At 41.9% G+C, this 23,806-nt stretch overlaps 1 protein-coding gene across 1 annotated transcript in view; it reads left to right on the plus strand.

Moving 5' to 3' along the window:
• Positions 1-4,448: 4,448 nt before the first annotated feature.
• The window catches only part of CERS3 (ceramide synthase 3), a 119,561-nt gene continuing 100,203 nt past the window's right edge, over positions 4,449-23,806 (plus strand). Inside the window, exons 1-2 of the mRNA XM_026455460.1 lie at positions 4,449-4,696; positions 11,747-11,833. The gene's annotated coding sequence lies outside the window, so the exon portion shown is untranslated. The remainder of the gene's footprint in view (positions 4,697-11,746; positions 11,834-23,806) is intronic.

Below are 23,806 nucleotides of genomic sequence, written 5' to 3' on the forward strand. Positions count from 1 at the left end.
AAGGAAGGAAGGAAGGAAGGAAGGAAGGAAGGAAGGAAGGAAGGAAGCCCAGTGAATTGGCTTTCAAAAAGTAACTACCTACTGTGGTAGAGAGGAAGAGACACAATGGCAAATATACAGATACATAAATGTATGCTGTCAGCATCAAGTGTCAACTCTGTGCCAGGAACTGTTCTAGCCCCTGGGGATTTAGCACTGAACACGGCAGATGAAAATTCCAGTCCTCCTGAAGCTTACATGGGGGAGAGGCAGATAAGAAATACAGTAAGTTAGAAGGTGACAGGTGACGTGGAGGAAAATGAAGCAGGAGAGGGGCTGGAGTTTGTAGGGAGGGAGGCCCCCAGGGGAGTCTGGATGCAGGGAAGCACTTGTTCTCCTACTAATTTGACAACAGAGGGTCTTGTCCTTAGTTTTCTCACTTTGTCACCAAATGGCCTCTCAGGTCATCCGGCAGAGAGGCTTTCAACCCTGGGCCAGGGTGAGTGTGGAAGCGGAGTGGAGAGGGGAAGGGAAGATAAAATTCAGGTCCTCTTATCCTATAATCCATGTGGGGATCTGGAGGAATCATTGTGTCAGGGAGGGAAGATGATTTTGTGACAATAAGACATAGGCTTCCAATTTGATTGGGGCAGGTATTGATCCAGGGATATAAAGATGTCTAAATCATGTCCCTTGAGAATTCCCAGTGTAGTGGGGGACCACTTGTGAAGACATTTGCTTGTTTCATATTATCCCACAGGAGTTTTTCCACACACTTCTTTAAAGAATGCAGTTTGGTCTTACTCTGTCGCCCAGTTTGGAGTGTATTGGGTGGATTACAGCTCCCTGCAACCTTGACTTCACAGGCTCAGGTGATCCTCCCACCTCAGCTTCCCAAGTAGCTGGGACCACAGCTACCATACCCAGCTATTTTTATTATTATTATTTTTTCTTGTAGAGACAGGATTTTGCCATGTTGTCCAGGCTGGTCTTGATCTCTTGGACTCAAGCAATCCTCCTGTGTTGGCCTCCCAAAGTGCTGGGATTACAGGCGTGAGCCACTGCACCTGGTAGTTTGGTAGCATTTTGACTTAAATTTCTGTCTGTGAACAAACAGCATTTGAAAGGTCTATGAAAATGATAAGATAAAACATGAGAGGAAAACAGTTTGTTGATAGTAAAACCTCAAAAGTTTTGCCGGTTAGGTTAAGAACAGTAAGTCCAAAACTGTATTTGTTAAGTTTCTTGGAAGGGATTCTTTCCTTTGAGGGAAAAGTCGGTTGATTCTTACATTTTCTTCTCTACGAAATTAGGTTAAGGATAGGCTGAAAGCATAAAATACAGCTTAGAAGTTGCCTGCTTCCCCTTCTTCCCCATCTATACCCATGCAGCTATGGGACCTCTGCCCTGGGCTAGGAGAGCTTTTGGCACAGTATCTTGCTGCTGGCGCCCAGAGTCAATTTTCCTGCATCCGGCTTACTGTGGTTTCCTCTTCTAGTTCCTAAGTGGCCCTCCAGAACCTTGACTGGGTTTGTCTCTGGTCTACACTGCTCCTATCCCTCTCCTTCCCAATTTACCATGTGAAAGTCACCAAGTACACGCTTTGTAATGCACCCCTACTGCTCCCAACAACACCTCTCCACTGTCATGCTTAATTGTCTACATTTCATTTGTCAGAGGTCTGGTGTTCACTTTTTAAAATGCAGTGAATCATTAACATGCTAATAAGTGGCTTAATACCTATTCATGAAGATTCACAATATAAAACTGATTTAATGTCTCAACTCACTGCTTCAGTTTTCTCATAAAAGGAAACAGCTAAGTACTACCTAGGAGAGATGACACCCACATGCATGCATCTTGCTCTTTCCTGTAATGCTTCCTGGGGTTCTGTCTTTTCTCTTAGCAATGCACTGATACATTTATGGTGAGGCACAAGTAAGAAAGAGAAGAAACAAGGAATCAACTTGGGAATCCTTGAGAGAACCATATTTGCTTTTGTTTTCAACTCCACACACGGCCTATTTCCTGCCCTTGGTTATTTTCCTCAGAGGAGCTATGGAGGAGATGACTAGACTTACACATAGATCCACAGCTCCCACAAAGTCCTCACCAGCAAACCCTCAAAATTCCTCACTCTCATCCCTCTAGCACAAGTTATGAAATAGTCTCATTTTTACATCTTCTCCCTGAAGAAGAGGGAAGAATTACACCTTGACGGTGACTCAAAAAAAGACAGCAGATGCTGACGGGCTTATTTTGATTAAACAGGAGTTATAGAACTATGTCTGAATAGTTCCAATTTGATTTGAACATTATATTTTATCAGAAAATAACGTGTGTTTCATTATAGAAGTGACTAAAACAAAGCATGTAAACATGTGGTTCTACAATGTTGGGTTTGTTTGTTTGTTTGTTTGTCTGAGACGGAGTCTCGCTCTGTTACCCAGGCCAGAGTGCAGTGGCGTGATCTTGGCTCACTGTAACCTCTACTTCCTGGGTTCAAGGATTTCTCCTGCCACAGCCTCCCAAGTAGCTGGGCTTACAGGGGCCCGCCACCACGCCCACATATTTTTTTTTGTATTTTTAGTAGAGATTTTTTGTATTTTTAATAGAGATTGGGTTTCACCATGGTGGCCAGGCTGGTCTCAAACTCCTGACCTCGAGGGATCCTCCCACCTTGGCCTCCCAAGTGCTGGGATTACAGGTGTGAGCTACTGTGCCCAGTCTCGTTCCCCAATATTCTTTTGGCTTGTTTAATTCTGAGAAAGAGGGTCCAAAATAGGGTTCAGGAGCATTCTTTTCCAAGATACCCCTGGAGTGAAAATGAGTGTTGGATGATCACAATTTGGGGTACTAATTGTTTGACCAGTATTGAACAGCTGAGCTCTAGGGATAGAAAGACATCTAAGACTTGTCCAGTGATGATTCCCAAAGTAGTGGGGAAGCAGATACAAAAATCAGTTAAGTTGTGATAGTATAGTAAGTGTTGCAATAAAGGTATGCCTACAGAACAGACAGGGCCGAGGCTAGAGAAGCTTGAGCAGGATTCAGACTTTTATTAGGCACAGAGGTGAGAGAGCAGCTCATGGCAAGGGCCCAGAAGCTGCTCAATGTTGTGTCTGGAATATAGTGGGAAAGGGCAAAAGGAGGTCCTGGAGCAGCAGGTTGCAACCAGGCCATTGTGCCAAGGAGCCTGGTCTTGATCCTATAGGAGGAAGGTGGCTGTTAGAGTTTAATAAGCAGAAGAAAAAGAAATGAGAATGGGAGCATGAGTTAGGTGACAATTGGATGAAGATGGACCAGACATAGAAAGCCTCATGTCAGGAAACCAATTCTGCAGTGATCTCCTGGCAGGAAATGAGGCAGACCTGAACTGAGCCTATCTCAGTGCTTTAAGTTCAACGCTTCTGCCAGATGGTTTTAAAAATGTATGAGCCCATTAATGAAAAAGAGAAAGTCTTCGAAGAGAAAGGCAGACTACGAAGCATTGAGTGAGAAGTACCCAGTGAAAGGAAGGGCATTTATCAATCTTCTCTCTTTGAACTAAATTCATTAGTGAAATCTGAGAAACTTTGGAGCTTCAATGAATTTGAAACTGGCGTTTCCCTTTATCTGCATCCAGTCCATTTTTAATTTGCGGTCATCTGTTAGCTGATGAAAAAGGAAAAATGTCTTTCAGCAGTTGAAGACAGCTAATGAGAATCAGGCTCTCAGAGTGGGCAGTACTGCTGATGTTTGGTTTATGAGTGATACAGGAATCAACTTGTTGAAGCTCTCTACTTGTCAAAGCACCTTTAAATAATCCAAGCCCAGAGTTGTTTCATCTTCAGGCAAGAGAAAGTGAAAATGGCTTCAAAGGTTACAACATCTCAAATGAACACTATAAAATGCATCCACACTTACCTTTGAAATTGTAGTGGTTCAAGCACATGGAGACAAGCAACAATGTTTATTTCCTGATACTAATGAGCTTGTCTATCTTTACCTATGATGATTGTTCTTAGAGACAAACAGATAAAAATGCAAATTATATCTGACTATTCTAAAAAGAAAAGATTGCCAGACTATTTTATTTTTTGGTGGTTATATGATTCAAAAAAAAGTGATTTTTTTTCTCAATTCCTAGGAAGACGGCAGATAAATCACATTCCTGTGGACCAATGCTCCTTAGTGGATGAGTTTTGTGGCATGGTGGTGATTTAGTTAGCAAGAGCCCTGCCTGTTTTCTGGAGAGTACTATACTTGTCAAACCAGCTCCTAGGACAGTGCAGGGTTGTGACTGGTATTTTGGGGTTCTCTTTGCGCATAAGCCCTTTCCTTTTAATACAAACAGCAAGATCATCCTGTTCAGCAGTTGGTGAATGACTGTGTGCACCAAAAGGCAACAACGATGAGGCAACTGATGCATTTGTAACTCAATGTCTGACTGAATTCCAGTTTTCTTTTCTCAAAGTGGCGAAACAGGAAGCAACATCCCATCAGGAAGAACCTGAGGTGCCATCCAGTAGCTTCACCTCACGTCACTGACTGCCCTCAGTCAGAAATCTTGACTTGCAACTTTGGAGGGTGGATCTCTGAAGGAATTTCAGGGCTTACACAGAGATGAGGTGTGTTGCTCTCTGAGGAGAACGAAGCTGGCTGGAATGCTGGAAGCTGCTCTCTGACTATACTTCACAAGCAAGGGGCACCTTTTGTGGACTGACATTTCAGAAAGGTAGGCACCATTTCATTGATGTAGTTAGAATTTGACGGCTTTCAAAACCAAGGTGGCTGTGATTCCGTGTGTGAGCTTGTGGGTTATGTGTGCCTGGGTGCGTGACAGAGAGAGGGAGAGGAGACAGAGAGTGGGGGAGAGGCAGCTAAATGAAGTCTGATGTTTGGGAGAAATACAGAAAAGACAGACTTGGGGCCCTTTGCTTTGTAGAGTTTTGCTTGTAAGTGTTTAGTAGCGGAGGGTAAATGTTGAGTCCAAACTTCCACTCCTGACCTGCATTGCTCTCGGGCGAGTTTAAACTGATTCATTGAGGGTTAGGAAGAATGGTTTGGGCAATGAAATCACATGCGCTGAATGCTCAGCATAGCTTGGTTTATTAGGAAAGCCCTGACTCCAGGTGGAATGAAAGGGGTCACTACAGATCTTTGCCAGGTGGCATGGCAAAGGCCATTTCAGACCCTCTCAGAGTGCCTTAAACTGAGAACAAGGTGGGACTTGCTCACCCCTAGTGGCAAGCCTTCCTAAGCTGCTTCTGTCCTGAGAGATATAGTGCTCAATGTCATGCCAGGAGAAATTAGCTGTTTAGTTCTAAGGCTGCCAGTCTCATGCAAAAAAAAATGAAACAAAATCAAACTACTTTTTCTGATCCAAGCAAACGTTTAGCGAGAATGTTCTGTTAAGCATTTTTATTTTTTTGAAAGCTTTACACAAAGCAAGGGAAATAAACCTTTAGGGCTGACCAGATAATGAATTTTAATTTATTCATTAACCCACAATGTTCAAGTGCCTTCTCTATCATAAGTGAGTGTTTGACTTGAAACTTCACTTTTTCATTGCCTTCCCCCTACAAGCCTTTTGTTTTTCTTAAAAGGGGTTTCCATTTATAATTTCATCAACAGAATTTCTGGAAAAAGGGACAAATTCTTTAAAGAGAAAATAAGTATATGTTCATAAAGGTAATAATTGTGCGGTCCTCTCATTAACAGAATTTCTGCCTTTTTCTAAAGTATCAATCAAATTGATTTACATAAGTTTGAAGATCATTCTGGGCTAATAATAATCTACATTTACTAAGTCCTTGCTGTGTGTTCATGCATTTTCCCATTTAGGGCTCATGATATGCCACTTTCAGACGAGGAATTGAGGCTTAGTGAGATTTACAGTGATACAGTAGGGATGTGAGAAAGCCACAGCTTTATTGCCTTTCTGCACACTAAGATATATGATTTCAGGCCATTCTATATTCCCATTCAATTCCATTAACCCCTCACAGGATCCTTGTTGTGTGGAGGGATTCCTGAAGCCATGATAATATTCAAACACTCTAACTTGGTATCTTATAACAAAAGGTCAAAATCAATCAATTTATCACCTGCTTCTGCTGCTGGGGGAAGGCTTGGTGTGGTGGACAGAACATTGACTAGAAAGACAGATCAAAATTCGAATTCCTGCATCCTGCTTACTAACTGTGACCCTGGCAAGTCACTGAAATTCCTTTTTTATTTTTTTGTGATGGAGTCTCGCTCTGTCACTGAGGCTGGAGTGCAATGGCATGATTTTGGCTCTCTGCAACCTCTGCTTCCTGGGTTCAAGTGATTCTCATGCCTCAACCTCCCAAGTAGCTGGGAGTACAGGCATGTGACACCACATCAAACTAATTTTTTTTGTATTTTTAGTAGAGATGGGGGTTTTGCCATGTTGGTCAGTCTAGTCTTGAACTCCTGGCCTCAAGTGATCTGCCCACCTCAGCCTCCCAAAGTGCTGGGATTCCAGGTGTGACCCTGGAATCAGTGAAATTCTTCAAACCTCAATTTCCTTATTTATAAGATAATTATTATAACATCCATCAAACGAGGTTGTTTATTATAAGGCATAAAAAGGCAGGGTATGTCAAATGCCTTCCGTAGGACCTGCCAGAGGGTAGGCCCTTGGTAAACAGTATTCATTTCTCCATTTTACAGTGATTTCTTCATGCTCTTGACATGTTAGATCCTGTTCTAGGACTGAGGGTATCACCAGTGAACAAAGTAGATAAATCCCTGCCCTCAGGGAGTTGCCTTTCCACTGGTACTTGTTCCTTATATCCTAGTGTACTTTCTTGGGAAATCACTTTGTGATTATCTTCCTTTGTGGAGCTGATCCAGCTTTCAAACAGCCTCTTAAGCAAGGTAATGAATGTCCTATGCCAAAAATCCCCCAAAGCACAGTAAAATCAGGCAAAGAGCAAGAACATCAGATACTTCTTTTTCAAAAGTCAGTTTGTTGTGATAGGCCAGGAAAGTTATGTTTTTACACACACACACACACACACACACACACACACACACACACACAGTTTATGTGGGTTTTCCCTGGCCTCCACACCACAGCAGAAGCACTGCCAGGAGCTGGCGGAGTGCTCATGGGAGGAGGGTGCTGGGCTGGCTCCAAGGGAGCTCCCTCTGCTCACAGAGCATGGAGTGTATCGTGGCAACTATTCATTTATCTTGGGCCCCAAGCCATCCACACAACAAGCTTGGACTTTCCAAGCCCTCCCCAACATGAATTTAGGGATGTGATGCAAAGATTGACCTGCAGATGTACACCTTTATAAGGATGGATTTGGGACAAAAGCGATTGACTTATGTTTTGGCAAAAAGCCTTCAGTCAAGTTCATCAAGCAGGCCAGCTGGCATCAAGAATGGTGTTTTGGCAATCTGTCTCTATATTTGAATCTGGAGAAACTGCAGATCATAGCAGAGAGATAGCAGAGGGGAACACAGGGAAGCTCTCTCTGGAATCAGCTGCAGGTAGATTCTTTTTTCTCCTGGAAACACCTCAACACACATTACAACAATCTAACTGATCTTATACAGGCCAAGTTTGTGGTTTTATTTACTGGGTGGACCTAGGATGATTGAAGAAATCCTTGTGCCAACCCTAGACAGACCAGACAGTTGGCAGTATGAAAGAAGGCATTCTAAAGTAGCAGGATTTATTTTCCTAAGTCCTGTGCAACAATCAAGTCCATCATTTTACAGCCATACTGTATGTACTGCCTTAAGATTTGTTCTTGTAGCTAGAATTTAAAATGATGAAAACAAATGAAGCTAAAAGTCTAATTAAAATAAATAAATTAGGGTTATGTATAAAAACCCCAATTGGCAAGTGAACGGAGAGATTAAGAATCTTTGACCTCGTACAAAACTGTAACAGCCACAATTCTCCATAGGGCTTTCTGTTGATGGTGGACAGATGTTCAATTGTAAATGGGCTTCAGTTAGATCACTTCCAAAGGTTGTTATTATCATAATTTCAAGGCTGAGAAGTTCCATTAATAAATAGAAAATAGCTCTGATGAGATTTGACTTGGATGTCCATGAAACAAATTTTACCTTTCCCAAATATGAGAATTTTAAATTTCTCCATCTGTGAGTATCTTCTTGCTACTCAAATATAAAATTAAAGGGTTCTGGTTATTTATTTTTTGGCCTACCTGGCCACTGGAAAATCTGTGGAGACGATTTGTGCTGGTGTTGGGATTGTATGTTTCAATCTAATGGAAAGTTTCCTTTTTATTGTTTCCTGAATTAAATCTTTAGGAAATACCAGGAAACTAAGATATTTAACCAAAATTCCCAAATCTGTCTGCCCAGGATTGGTAAACATACACTCACTCGCATACACACACGTGTGCCTGTGTGCATGTGCATAATATGAAAACACAACCAAAAGATGCATACATTTCTCAATAATGGGAAAAGTGTAAAATTCACAGGTAAGCCATATATTTAGGTTATTTGAAGAGGTAAAATATTACATTAAGGAACTTGAAGCCATTTTTACTTACTATATTCATGTTCTAAGATGAAGTACTTAGTGAAGAAAAATCATGTGATAATCCATTTAATTCTCTGCTGGGATAAGGTCTATTTGTTTTATTTTGATTTCTTTGCCAGACATATTTTACTGGATAGTCAATAAATACTTGTTGATTGGATTGACCCTGACACAGCTGAACAATAAACTAATCATTTCAAAATTTAAGCAAAACATTCTGAAAGCATTTTCTTCAATAATGAGGATTACTTGACATCATTTAATAACTAACTTGGCTTCAATTTCTTCCCCTCAAAGTTTGTTTTCTTGTTTGACATATGATTAAAACTTTAGAAACATACAATATACTGATGCTGAACAAATGTCAAATTCTGCAGATTAGCAGTTTTCATTTGTAATGTTCACATAACAGGATCATTACTATACTCCACTTTGGGTCAAAGTTACAGGGTTTCATAATGAGCTATTCCTATCCCATTAGCTGTAACTTGCTTTTCCTGGCTTGATTCCAACAGAGATCTGCCTTATGTGGAATTCTGGGCTATAACTAATTGTGTAAGAGTAAAACTTCAGAGCTGTTCTAGGATGACTATAAAATTGTATGCAACTTGAATTTTCCTAAGTGATTGTTGTGTAGATTACACTATTGCAGTGATTTTCAAACGTTTTTAACCATTACTGATAGTAAGAAATACTTTTCAGATCTCAACTTAGGACACATACACACACACAATTCTGAAATAATAGTTTCATAAAAACAATACCTATAGGTATTGATGTTTTCTATTTCATTTTATTACACTCTACAAAATTTCTGGTCATAACCTACTAATTAATTTTGTGACCTACTGGTAGTGGTTCTCAATACTCTCTGAAAATTATAATCAACTAAGGAACAATAGACCAATGGAATGGACTAAGATGATAGGAAAAAGCCTCCACAAATTTGGACCTTTGATTTATGACAACATTGGCACTACAGGAATGGACGGCCATTTGAATGTCCATGTACAAATAAATGAGTCTTGAGTCTCATCTTAAAATTCATACAGCTCTAAGTATTAATCTAGGTGTGATAGGTAAAACAATATAACTTCTAGATCTTCACTGTCCAATATGGCAGCTGCTAGCCACATGTGGCTATTGAGTACCTGAAATACTAGAAAATTTAAAATTACATATGTTACTCCCATTTTTTTCCTACTGAACAGCATTGTTCTAGATGACAAAACAGAATATATGTATGACCTTGGGTAGACAGTGATTTCTTTTTCTTTTCTTTTCTTTTTTTTTTTTTTTTTTTTGAGACAGAGTCTTGCTCTGTTGCCCAGGCTGGAGTGCAGTGGCACAAGCTTGGCTCATTGCAAGCTCTGCCTCCTGGTTCACGCCATTCTCCTGCCTCAGCCTCCAGAGTAGCTGGGACTACAGGCACCCACCACCATGCCCAGATAGTTTTCTGTATTTTTAGTAGAGATGGGGTTTCACCGTATTAGCCAGGATGGTCTTGATCTCCTGACCTTGTGATCTGCTCGCCTAGGCCTCCCAAAGTGCTGGGATTACAGGTGTGAGCCACTGCACCCGGCAATTTCTTAAACAAGATACAAAAAGTACTAACATGATGAGAAAGATCTATAAATTGGTTATTTTAAAAATAAGAACTTCTGTTTCTCAAAGCATACCACTAAAAGAGTGTAAGACAAACTGCAGGAGAGGAGACATTTGCCATGCAAATAACATGCAGGGAGTCATGCATATAACATGATTTGTTATGCATGTAACAAACAAGGAATCCTATCCAAAACAGAAACAAGGCAATTCTGAAAGACAGACTATCACAACAGAAAAATGGGCAAGAGGTTTGAACAGGTACTTCACAGAAAAACATATTCAGAGAGCCAAGAAGCATAAAACATACTTAACCTTGTTAGCTTTCTGGGGGAATGCAGATTAAAACTACAGTGAAGTACCACTACACACCCATCAGAAAGGTGAAAATTTAAAAGACAGACCATATAAATGTTAGCCAGGATATGAAACCACTGGAACTCTCATACATCACTGGGAGGAGTGTAAATAGTCACAACAGCTTTGAAAAACTGTTCAGCAATATCCGTTAAGCTGAATATACATATGCCTTATGACCTGGCATTTCCACTCCCAGGTATGTGTTCTACAGAAATGCATTCACGTATTTACCTAAAGCATGTTCAAGAATGTTCATAAATGACACCTTTAAGTGTTATAATCCCAAACTCAAAACAACCCATATTTCCATCAACAACAGAATGGGAAAACAGATTGTGATATAGTCATGGAATGGAATATAAAACGTCAATGAAAATGAGTTTGCTACTGTTACATGCAACAACAGAGATGTGTCTCAGTCCTGAAAGTTGAGTGAAAGAATCCAGATGCCAAGGAATGTGCTCAAAACAATTGTTTTACATAAAGTTCAAGAAAAGGCAACATGAATCCATGGTGGTGACAGGGAGAGACATGAGGAAGAGTCTGGGGCACTAGTCATATTCTTTTGCACTTTGTTACTTTACCATCTGTATGTTATACTTCAATAATTATATTACAGTGACAGTACAGCAGTGACAATACTGATACCAGGACTGTACCTTCAGAGATCTTGGTTTAGTTGATCTGGTTAGGTAGAAAGCATAGTCTAAAAATCTCTCCCAAGGAATTCACATGTAGAACCAGGGTTGGGAACCAGTGCACTAATGGTTCACGACTGGTCCTTTGAAAACCCATGTGCTATGACAAACTGTAATTTTTACACCAGGCTGTGCTAGGCCCTTATTATCTCTGCTCAAGTTACACTGACTTGAAGACATAATTCATATTGAGAAATGTTAGCAGCTTAAGGAGTCACAAAGTTAACTGCCCTAGAAAGCCAGTCAGGTGCCTGAAAACAGTTGGCCAGGGGGTAACCATGTGTTCCATTTAAGGCCTGTGACTCCAGTGATTCTTGCCAATCTTCTGAGTTTCTGAGTGAAGCTGCAAATCTGGATTTCTATATGCAAATTCCTGAATTTTCAGTGTTGGCTGAAATTGTTTTAAAGCCCCATGCACCAGTCCAAACTGGTAGGCCCAACTTTGCCAGCACCAAGCTCTCCCATTGGTTTGAAACTCTGACTTAAGTTTTAGACCTATTATAGAAGGATGCTTACAGGCACAGTTGTATAGTATATTAATTATGTTTCTCTTTTTCTGTTTCTGCAGGGATGTTGTGAAACAAAAGGAGACATTTATATATATACATACATATAGTATTTGAGTTCCTCAGTAGAAGCTATCATATATACTCAGGTAATTATTTTTATTTTGTTTTATTTTATTTTATTTTATCTCTACTGTGTTTCCTTAACTATAATCTTGGGAAATTGACATTTGTGACTCAGAAGTTGATTATCTGGCACTGTTTTGCATATTCTGGGGACAAGTGGAGTTTTGGGCAAAGCCAGTACCATGCTATTCTCTATGAAATACTATAGATTTGTATTTTTTCCTTTTGAGAGGGGAGATGCAGGAGAAAGCTTCATGTGATAGCAGCAGGTAGCAAAGAGCCATCATTCGGTGGCATTTGCTGTCTGTGCTCTGGTCTTCCCTCCCCCACAACACCTGCTGTTCTGATGGGAAGGAAGGAAGAGCTGGCCGTGCTGGGCAGGCCTCTAGCTTCCAACGTCTTACCTGTAAGGAGGAACTTTCAAAACCACATTCCTTCAAAATCATAAAATATGACCCCAAATGATAAAAAATGATCATTTGTATGAGGAAGTCATTCATGAAGCATGTTCACAAATATTGACTTGATGAAAGGCAAAGTCAGGTACATAGACGGGAGGAGTTGCACTTTTACCGTTAATACCTAAATTTGAGACTGGTTCTGCATCACCTTGAACAAGTTGCTTTATCTCTCTAAACGTCATTGTTCACCTGCAAATTGGAAGCATGAATAATTATTATTGTAAGGATTCAATGAGTGGATGCTTGTGGGTGCAACATTGTAAGCTGTGGTATATACAGTTGTTTGTTATAATTTTTTTTTTTTTTTTTAATTTTTTTTTTTTTTTTTGAGACGGAGTCTCGCTCTGTCGCCCAGGCTGGAGTGCAGTGGCCGGATCTCAGCTCACTGCAAGCTCCGCCTCCCGGGTCCACGCCAGTTTGTTATAATTTTAATCATCTCATTTACTTTTTGCAATGGTCTGTGAAAAGCTGGTGTTATTATTCCCAGTTTTCAGCTGCAAGAACCAGATATTCATGCTGCTGGATGTCTGATCCCAGGTCTATGCTCTCCCTGCACCAGCTGTGCTTGCTCACACAGAGCTTCCCCTCCTCCCCACCCTGCCCACTCCTAGTGGGACAGTGGAGGGCTCAGGCAGAAGGGGCTCCCATCCAAGGCAACACCCTGCCTTGGGCCTATTGTTTTCTACACCTTCTTACCAAAAGTTTTGCTAAACAGCAAAGGCAGTTCATCACACGTGTATTTTCCCAGCCTGCTTTTTAGTGAAGGTGACAGTGGTGAACAGGTAGCCTAATAGGAGGAAGAAATACTTCCTGCTCACAAAGAAAGTGCTTGCTGTGGGAAGGAGCAGTCCAGTGGGACCTTTAGGAGTCACATAAGGACGTCTGTCTTGGTCATGCTATCAGCCCCTCTGGTGGCTACACAGCTGGAACAGATCTTTGGCTTCCAGAATTCATGGGACTTCTGGAGATTCAGACCTATCCCAAGGCCCTGTGAACAGGCCTACCCCTAACATTTGCAAGACACAGGGCAAGAATACAAATGGAGGCACCAGCCCTCAGCTGGGCCCGGTCTTTCCTCTCAGCCCCACTTATGTCCTGCTCCGCTAGGAGCCTGGTGTGCATGTGTGTGGCCACTGCATGCTACAATCCCTGCCTTCCCCTCCCCAAGTCTTCTTTGGGCCTTCTCCAGGCCTAGCATTACACTGTGCTGTCATTTATAAGAGGGCAGACCTAGAAAAGGGCCCATACAGGTCCTGGAAGTGGGCTCAGAGCTGCTCAGGCAGGGAATTCTAGGATCCTTAATCACCTAGCAAGTCTGGAAAGGGGACATGGATGTGGGTGTGCATGTCTCCCTGAACCCATGGACTCCTCACCCAAGGGAGAAGTAGGCCAGAGGAGGGCCAGAGTGGGGGTCTTTTAAATTAAGGCCAGATGTAAGGGTGGGGCTGCTCCTGAGGATCAAGCGCAGTGTCCTGGTACACAGTTGGCACTTAATCATACCTTTGACTGATGTGCGACAGAGTGACAAAGGCTGAGCAATGTCAGAATTGCTGTGGAATATCTAAGTATTGCTCTTCTTCCACCTCCGTGCTCCATAAACATTGACCTAGAAGCGTGGCAAAGGTTGGAGTGGCTGGGATTTCATAAGATGGCAGATGAGTGACATTCCTAACCTTGTGTGCTAACAGGAAGAGCAGTTTACTGAGAAACAACTTCACTGGGCAGGGAAGAGAAACAATCCAAGGCTCTCCCTCTCCCCAAACAAGAGGACATCACTAAGGCTCAGATGGGTATCTTGGTATATTTTTAGAATCCATGTAGGTTTAGTGTTTAGTGTCTTTTATATGTATATTCTAGGTAATAGTTGGTATATTTGAAGCTGAATATCATATGACCCTTCTGTTCACTTTTTTTTTCAGAGCATTTCTTTTCTTTAGAGCAACCTAAAGATATCTATATTTAAATTTCATGAACATGAATAACATCGAGGAACTCTGAGTCCCCTCACATAGCACCTGGAGCTGCTGCTGGAAGGTGGGGATGGTAGTGAAGGGGGTCAGAGTGGTCAGTTCAATTCCAAGTCCACTTCCATCACTGTCTCATCTCCAGCGTTCTCCGCCACAAAATCTGGACTTGTGATTCACAGTAGCATTTTGGCCAAGTATATTTTTTGGCGAATTTTTTTTTTTTTTTTTTTTTTTTTTTGAGACAGAATCTCGCTCTGTCGCCCAGGTTGGAGTGCAGTGATGCAATCTTGGCTCATTGCAACCTCTGCCTCCCGGGTTCAAGTGATTCTCCTGCCTCAGCATCCTGAGTAGCTGGGATCACAAATGCACACCACCACGCCTGGCTAATTTTGTATTTTTAGTAGAGATGGTTTCACCATGTTGGTCAGGCTGGTCTCGTACTCCTGATCTGGTAATCTGCCCACCTCGGCCTCCCAAAGTCCTGGGATTATAGGCATGAACCACCATGCCCAGTCTGGCGGAATTTTTTAAAATAAAATATCCAATAAGTCTTAAAGAAAGCATTTTAGAAAGAAGGCTTAGGAACCCAATGACCCCAGATAAAGATCAATAGAGGAGAATCAGAAGATCACATTGGCACATGTTTGACTGATCCTCCAGGGAAAAGGAGCTGATCATGTGCCTGGTGTAGTGTTGAGCTAGGAAATCCTGTGTATGTTATTAGCACAGTATCATCTCACATTCATACCAGCTGATTTTCACTAATAGGCAGAGAGATGATGTGAAAATTGTGTAAATGCATATTGACAGAAATTTAAGGATACTCCTTTGAAAGAATGTATATTTGAAAAGTCTGGAAATTTTTATTTTTTAATAATATGTTACATTTTCAAACAATATGCCCAAGACTTTTTCTGCCAGACATCTTTGTAAGCGAAGTATCTCTAAATTCAAAGTCATAGATTTAATCATTAATCAAAAAATTGAATAAATGAAATTTTTTCTCTAATGTTCCAGGCACTGCAGATATTCTGTATGAGCCATGCTCTCTCTTTCTCTCTCTGTCCTTCTCTCTCTCTCTGTCCCTGTCTCTCCCTGTCACTCTGTGTGTGTGTCTCTCTCTGTCTCTTTCTCTTTGTCCCTCTCTCTCTCATTCTGTGTTTGTCTTTGTCTATCTCTCTGTCACCCCCCTATCTATTTAAAATCGGGATGTTATACATTTTTTTCTTTAAGAGGGTTCTTGCATTAGACAGGGCTAGACAGAAAAGATTAGCCTGTTTCCAGTGTGAAGTCTTATGGTTTATTTTCTCTTGGTGAGTAATTAGCAAGGGCTGGTGATCACTGACAGAGGGAGCAGCTGCCCTGGCCAGAGAGACGAATGACCAATCCCCATTTGCTCAAGGTAGAAAACAGTAACTATTCCAACAGGTGCCTAATCCCCCAGCTCAGTGCCATTGGTCCTTGGCCAGAGATATTGCTCTGACTTTTCTTGTGATTTCAGAGTCTGAAAAGAAAGCAGTTGAGACTGTATTTGGGGGATATTTTTCTGCTCTCCTTCACCATTTCCCTGCCTCTCCTGTAGGCACTCATACCCGCTGCACCCCACCCTCCTCCAAGAACTACTAGAATCTTTGTCATCCTGTTATTTTCCAAGGGGTGCTTTATCTTGCGGGGGCTGTACAACAGGAAATGCTGACTGCAAACATTACATAACAAAAACTTATTTTAAAATATTAAAATTTGGAGCTTGCTTCATCAGTGTACCTTAGTAACCCCAAATCCTTTCCTAAAAGTGACCCAGCTTCCTCTTTATCTGTGGGCGAGAGACAGATGTTCCAAATTCCTTTTTGATCAAGAGGTGGCCTCACACCCTCCTCTAGGTCCTACTCTTTTTCATAAAATGATTCCTTTGGTGGCACTGCCCAAGCAAGTTTTATGAGGTAAGAAATCCTGCTGTCACTGAGGAAATGAGTCAACCTGCAAGTGACACTATCCCTCAGAAAAGCCACCCCCCACCAACACTTGGTCAGGCTGACCTAAACCCTGATCAGGGTATTGTAGGAAAGGAGGGACTGCTGGCTGGCCATCGTGCCACTTGGAAGGCACAGTGCCATTGATGAGGAAATGTTAATAGTGACTGCAGTACCAATGCCAACAGTATATCGGGCACTTGCCATGTGCCAGGCATTACATTAGGTAATTGAGACACATGATGTACTTTATTTAATCCTAATCTAGAACTTACAAAATAAACATAAAATGTTGTGTCTATTTTTACAGACTGACTTGCCCAAGATCCCTTAGCTATTCAGTGACAGGACTGACCTTCAAACTGGGCTTCCTGACTCCAGAACCACAGTTTTAAGTTTTCAGGCTTTGTGAGGAATTCAGGGCTTAGAAAACATCGCTTGCTCTAAGCCATGTAGTTGGAAAGTGGTGAAAATGGCATTCAGATTCCCAAACTCCTTTTATTAGCAAGGCACTAGGTCCTGGGTTCTCACATGTCCTGTCCTGGAAATCCTACTCCCGTTTGCTGGGGTTGGGAGGGAAATCTGGGCATTCTCCCGGGTGAGGCCCATCTTTGGAAAGCTTGGAACCACCTGACACTGCAACACAGACTCTCTAGGACCTGTGCCTGGGTGTTTTACTCAGCACAGTTGGTACCCATTATGTGGGCTTTCCTTACTGAAAGACGGCTGTGAAACCAGTTATCTTTATCCAGTAGTGAGAGAGAGAAGAACATGATGGGGGAGGAGGCTATGAAGCCATAGGAGGTTCTCCCATTTCTCTCTCTGAGGAACCTTTTAAAACTTAGTATTTAATTTTATTGTTTAAACCAGCCTGACATCTGATTCTTTCCTGTGCCCAGTAGGGGAGGATAATAAGATGACTTATTACTTGTTACTACTTAACACTGACCCAGCTTTGTGGGTTACTGTGTTCAGGTACGTCTGTATACCTAATCTCCCTTAGTCCCATGACAGCAGGTCTTTGTGGTAGGTGGAATTAACCCCATTTAACAGGCCAGTAAACAAAGATTCAGAGAGATTGAGTTGCCTGAGATCACTCAGCTACCAAGCGACAGGACTGGCCCTCAAACCAGGTTTCCTGACTGTGGAGCCACCATTCTCTTGAAAGATTTTAGGCTCTATGCAAGACTTACAGCTGCTTGTGGTATGTGAAGTGCTGCATTCACTCATTTTTGTGTGTTATTTTTATTGTATTCATCAATTGCCAGCTTGCAATTTGTATAACGGCCTTACCCACCCCTTTCTAACTGGATAAGGTGACGGGAAGCCAGTACAGCACCCTTGAGTGGCACACAGGAGGTCTTTGCAGACACTAAGGCAATCCTTTAGTCCCTCAAATGGGAAAATTGAGACAGAACCAGGTGACTCACCTTAGGCCCTTTGTGACTCACTGGCAGCAGGTTCCCAATTCCTTTGCTCTGGCCTGGACCAGTCACTTATGCCCAACACTAATAACAGGGTAATTTGTGAGGCACGATGTGTTCTCCAGGCGAGGGAGGAGAAGGTGGTCAGTGGAGAGGAGCAAGATGTTTACCAGCAATTGGAAAGGAAATGCTGACAGGATGCTACTTGGATTAACATTTCTTAATGTTGCAACACCATTGCCTACTTACCCAGCCACTGATTTACATTTTAGATTCCTAAAGTGAACCACCAAAAGGTGGGGAGGGGAGTTCTACCTTTGAAAACAGAACTATCAATCTTATAGTGTTCCTCCCCATCACCTTGGATCCCTTTTTTTGGAACCCTAAGATTTACATTCTTCTAAGACATTTCTGTTCTGTAACTTTGCTTTACACCCCTCTGATTTCAGTCATACCTGTTTTTTCTGCAAATTTATATCCACATTACCAGTCTAAGTCAACTTCCTGGCTCACTTACCACCCTGGGTCCTGAGTGGGCCTTTGATAATCTCTGTCGAGGTAATGATCGGGCCAAGACGAGCCTAAGCAGATTAAGGTTAAGGGGCCTTGGGAGAATTCCATTTTGGTGAGCACTGCCTCCTGGAAAGCCATGTGCTATTGTGTCTTTATTACCTCCACACTGTAAAGTCAGCCTGTCTTCCTACTGACTAAGGGAGTACACTTTGTATTTTCTCTGAAATTGTTAAAATCCAAAAGATTCCAGTAGTTAGCTGTTTGTGTGAGTAAGATGGCTGTGATAAGTTTTTATGTAGGTAGCAAACTTGCCTTACTTCAAATCAGTTTGATCCACATATTATCTGTGTGAAGGCATTAGCTTTTATATATGAAACATTTACTATAAAAAATAAGCCTCTTAAAATATTAATGTGAAACAAATCATCATTTGGTCAGGAGGAACTAAGTGTGTATTGGAAAAACACTGGCTTTTCTGGCTTTACTCAGATAAAGCAATTTTATTTCCCTGGGACTCACTTTCGTCATATTTATAGCGTTGGGCTAGATGTTGCATGATTTTTAGAATAAAATTTGCTTTCACTGATTTGAATAATCAAATAAGAACACAGTGATACATTTTCCTAATGTTGAATCAGTAGTAACAATATTTTAAAAGTTTAAGCCACCCGGAATTTATCATTTTAGTATACCAATTATTTTTTATGTTTCTTTCTAGTTTTTATTTTTATACCCACACACATACATATGATATGTATAAAATAGTATCATATAATGAGATCATATGCATCATATAATCATAGTATGATATAAATTTGGGTTTTATTTTTTAATATGTCATGGGATTTTTCATGTTGATACATTTTATAATTTTTAACATTAGCTGGATATTATCTGGAGTTAATATTTCAAATGTGCTTAAACATTCTGGTTTTTAAAAACTAGTATTACTAACATTGAAGTGTTATTTATTAATTGTAGCTTTCAAAAATTGTGTCCAGTTTTATGTATATTCCCAGGTACACTTGAACATTTTAGTGACTCCTAAAATTTATTATCTCGTTTCCAAAAGGATACTATCATTTATGTTGCCACCAGTAACAGATGCGTGTAGTAACTTTACTATATTGTAGTTTGCACTGAATATTATTTTTAAATAACTTCTTCTAACTTAATAAGTGTCAATTAAAGAATTTTAAGACCTGGAAGTTTATGTAGTTCCCTTTTTTAGAAGGGCAATTTCATTGTATTTAATAGCTTGACTCCAATTTATCATTTAACAGACATGAAATAAAGCGATTTACAAGCATTTACCCACTTACTCATTCTAACAACCCTGCAGGGAGGTGAGGTACAATGATCAACTCCATCGTGTAGATGGGGAAACTGAGGTCATGCTAGTTGTCCATGGGCACGTGGCTAGTTAAGTGTCAGAACTAGGTTTTAGAGCTGAGGAGCCTGGCTCCAAAGTCCATGTGCTTGACCGCTGTGGTATATGCATTGAGCACTTACTATTTGTACCTTCTGTATGCCAGGTTATGGAACCTTGGGGCATCTGGGGCTCTGGAAAGCCTAGATGAGGATCTTATAGATGCTTAAATGGAGACTTGAGGATTTAGGAGGAGAGAGTGAGGTGAAGGGGTGAGCAGAGCATTCTAGGCAGAAGGAATGGCTTATGCAAATGCCTCAAGGCTAAAAAAAGAACTTTGACAGTAATTCCAGTACTTTGGAAGGCTGAGGTGGAAGGACTGCTTGAGCCCAGGAGTTTGAGACCAGCCTGGGCAATATATAAGACCTTGTCACTACTAAAAATGAAAAACTAGCAGGGTGTGGTGGTGCACGCCTGTGGTCCCAGCTACTTAGGAGGCTGAGGTGGAAGTACTGCTTGAGCCCAGAAGGTCAAGGCTTCAGTGAGCCATGATCATGCCACTAAACTCCAGCCTGGGTGACAGAGCAAGATCTTATCTCAAAAAAAAAAAAAAAAAAAAAAAAGTAAAGAAAACAAGAACTTTGCCTTTTGCTTTCAAAGATTAGAAAGCAGACCCCTCATAGTTACAGTATCACAGACTGAGGGGAAGCGGGGCACAGAAGGACTGGAAAAGTAGGCAGGGGTCCAACCAACCAGGGCCCTCCTGCAAGCATCTCAGTTCCAGGAGAGTGCAGGTAGAGGTAAGATAGGGAGCTGCCTCCAGAAAGAGGCGGACTCATTTTGGACAAAAAGCCTCTGACAGAACCTTCCCCAAGTGAAGTTTATTCTGCACACAACAGGAGACAGCAGTAGCTACCTGGAGCATTTCTAAGAATTAATTCATTGGCTCAAGATTTAGTTTAGGAAGGGGCTGATAGATGGCAACCTAGATCACAGTGTATTGCGGAGTTTTATTTCAGAGCCAAGAGAAACACATCTTGAAGAGAAGAGCGTGAAGGGAGAGCTCTGGCCTGAAAGAGAACTTGACCACACACAGATGCCAATTTAATTGGCATTTTTGAGGTTTATTAGTTTTGCTAGGAAAATATCCCAATTATATTTAGTAACAACGAGAAAGTATTGCCCTAGTGGAAAGTGATAGCTGGTTCATGGAGACATTAATTTAAATTTTGGAATCAGTGGGAGCAGAAGGGCAGAATCACATCATCCTGAAACCTCAGATCATCACCTAATTTATAAGCACGATAAAGTAAAGTAAACTCTACCAACAGTGATAGGAGGGAAAATGAGAGGGCTCTCCCTTCTCATTTGGGCTTCATAGGCCTTTTTTAACTTGCTTAGAATACCCTCAGCCTTTGATATCTAGTATTAGAGTAAGCACATAAAGATGGTTGGACTTTTCCATCAAGGCAGACTGGGTCCAGTCAGGGCTAGAATAATGGGAGATTGGCTAGTAACAACTCTGATGAATGTTAGACTAGCAGGTATAAGAAGCAGTCACACCTCTGGGATATCTAGCACCCAAGGAAGAGGCTCCCTGCCGGCTGACATGCAGACCCTCTTGAAAGGAGTCTTTATGGTACCAGCGGAACTTGCTGGAAACCAGCCCTCTGGAACTTGCCATAAATCTGCTTTATAGGGTGCTAGGAGAGCTGCTCGTTAGCAGGTATCTCCCTGGAGGCACGGTGCCACAACACCCCCAAGGGAGGTGCTGAAATCTGCTGGCAGCTGGGGCTGCTGGAGCCCTTCACTGTAAGTGCCCCAGATCACAAAAGCAAAACCCTTTCCTCCCAGCATGTTGCTCCATGACCCTCTTCTGGCAAAGTTTCCCGGCCAGCTGGCAAAGGGAAAATACGTAAAGGGATTGAATCCATTTTCCCAGAGCAGACAAAAAGGATGAATTTGGAGTTGAGAGGCATTAACTTGACAACTGGCCCAAGCTTCATAAAAGAAGCCCTGTAAGCAGAGCAAAGACTTATGATGCTTCTCTCTAGGGCATGTAACAGAGTATTAATGGAAACCCAGTCTCTCAATGGACTTACGACAGAAAAAGTCCCTGGATTATTTATTTTATTTTTATTTTATTTTATTTTTTTGAGACGGAGTCTCGCTCTGTCGCCCAGGCTGGAGTGCAGTGGCCAGATCTCAGCTCACTGCAAGCTCCGCCTCCTGAGTTTACGCCATTCTCCTGCCTCAGCCTCCCGAGTTGCTGGGACTACAGGCACCCGCCACGTCGCCCGGCTAGTTTTTTGTATTTTTTAGTAGAGACGGGGTTTCACCGTGTTAGCCAGGATGGTCTCCATCTCCTGACCTCGTGATCCGCCCGTCTCGGCCTCCCAAAGTGCTGGATTACAGGCTTGAGCCACTGCGCCCGGCCTCTGGCCATTGTTAATTTCACTTGAATTTATAAACCAAATTGCTATTCCCAATGATTTTTTACATTATGTATCTTCTCAAATTTTATTCTTGAATTTACACTACATTTTTTTATCACCGTTATATTTATTATTTAGTCTTTATTTCATGATGTGTCTAATGAGAAAATCTTAATTTGAGTTCATTTCTTTGGTAATGTTTCCAGGAAAAATGACTGGGTTATGTTTGCATCCCAACAATTTCCCAAGAAGAAAGATATATTTTCTCAGACTGTGTATCAGAGTATGTCTTTTGGTTGCCATTCTTTTTGTTAATGGCAATATGATGTCTTTTAGAGACCCATCACACATATTTTTTTCTCTAAGTTATTTTGCCGTCCTTCAATATTACATTTCACTGTCTTAAGGAATTATTTGTAAATTGAGTTTCTGCTTTCCAATCTCTATGTTTAATTACCACTTTCATCTTCTCCTGAGTGTTCTGGGAGAATATCTGAACTCTTCTTTTTTTTGAGACGGAGTTGCTCTTGTTACCCAGGCTAGAGTGCAATGGCACAATCTTGGCTCAATGCAAACTCCGCCTCCTGGGTCTCAGCCTCTCAGGTAGCTGGGGTTACAGGCATGCCCCACCATGCCCAGCTAATTTTGTTTTTTTAGTAGAGACGGGGTTTCACCATGTTGGTCAGGCTGGTCTCGAACTCCTGACCTCAGGTGATCCACCCGCCTCGGCCTCCCAAATTGCTGGGATTACAGGCGTAAGCCACTGCGCCCGGCCCTCTTTACTTCTTCATACCTGATTTGATCTTCTTCCATGTCAATTCAATTCATTACATTCAAAGCAGGTTTTACTCATGAGGGAATTTGTGTGTCAAAAGGCTATTAAAAAGCACTATCAAGGCTGGGTGTTGGAGGCTCACATCTGTAATCCTAGCACTTTGGGAGGCCAAGGTGGGCAGATTGCTTGAGCCCAGGAGTTGGAGATCAGTCTGGGTAATATGGTGAAACCCTGTCTCTACAAAAAAATACAAAAATTAGTCTGGTATGGTGGCTCACGCCTGTGGTTACTCAGGAGGCTGGGGCGAAAGGATCACCTGAACTCAGCAAGTTAAGGCTGCGGTAAGCTGTGACTGTGCCACTGCACTGTAGCCTGGGTGAGAGTGAGACTCTGTCTCAAAAAAAAAAAAAGAGGTCAGGCATGGTGGCTCACTCCTGTAATCCCAGCAATTTGGGAGGCCGAAGCAGGCGGATCATGAGGTCAAGAGATTGAGACCATCCTGACCAACATGGTGAAACCCTGTCTGTACTAAAAATACAAAAATTAGCTGGGCGTGGTGGTGCACAGCTGTAATCCCAGCTACTCCGGAGGCTGAGGCAGGAGAATCGCTTGAACCCAGGAGGCAGAGGTTGCAGTGAGCCAAGATCGTGCCACGGTACCCCAGCCTGGTGACAGTGTGAGACTCTGTCTTAAAAAATAATAAAAATAAATTAAATAAAATAAAAAAAAGAAAGAAAAAGAAAAAAAGCACTTAAAAGCCTGAAGTCACACATCCCAAAGTTAGTGAATGAGTCGGAGTTTGAACCCAGGGCTGTATGGCTATGATGCCTGTTTTCCCGTACTCTGCTGTACTGTCTCCTCTGTAAATGTTTTTTTTTGTTTTGTTTTGTCTTTTGGAGACAGGGCCTCCTGTCTCGGAGTCTCGCTCTGTCGCCCAGGCTGGAGTGCAGTGGCCAGATCTCAACTCACTGCAAGCTCCGCCTCCCGAGTTTACGCCATTCTCCTGCCTCAGCCTCCCGAGTTGCTGGGACTACAGGCACCCGCCACGTCGCCCGGCTAGTTTTTTGTATTTTTTAGTAGAG

The sequence above is a fragment of the Piliocolobus tephrosceles genome, chromosome 6 (assembly GCF_002776525.5).
Source record: "Piliocolobus tephrosceles isolate RC106 chromosome 6, ASM277652v3, whole genome shotgun sequence".
Classification (NCBI taxonomy): Eukaryota; Metazoa; Chordata; class Mammalia; order Primates; family Cercopithecidae; genus Piliocolobus; species Piliocolobus tephrosceles.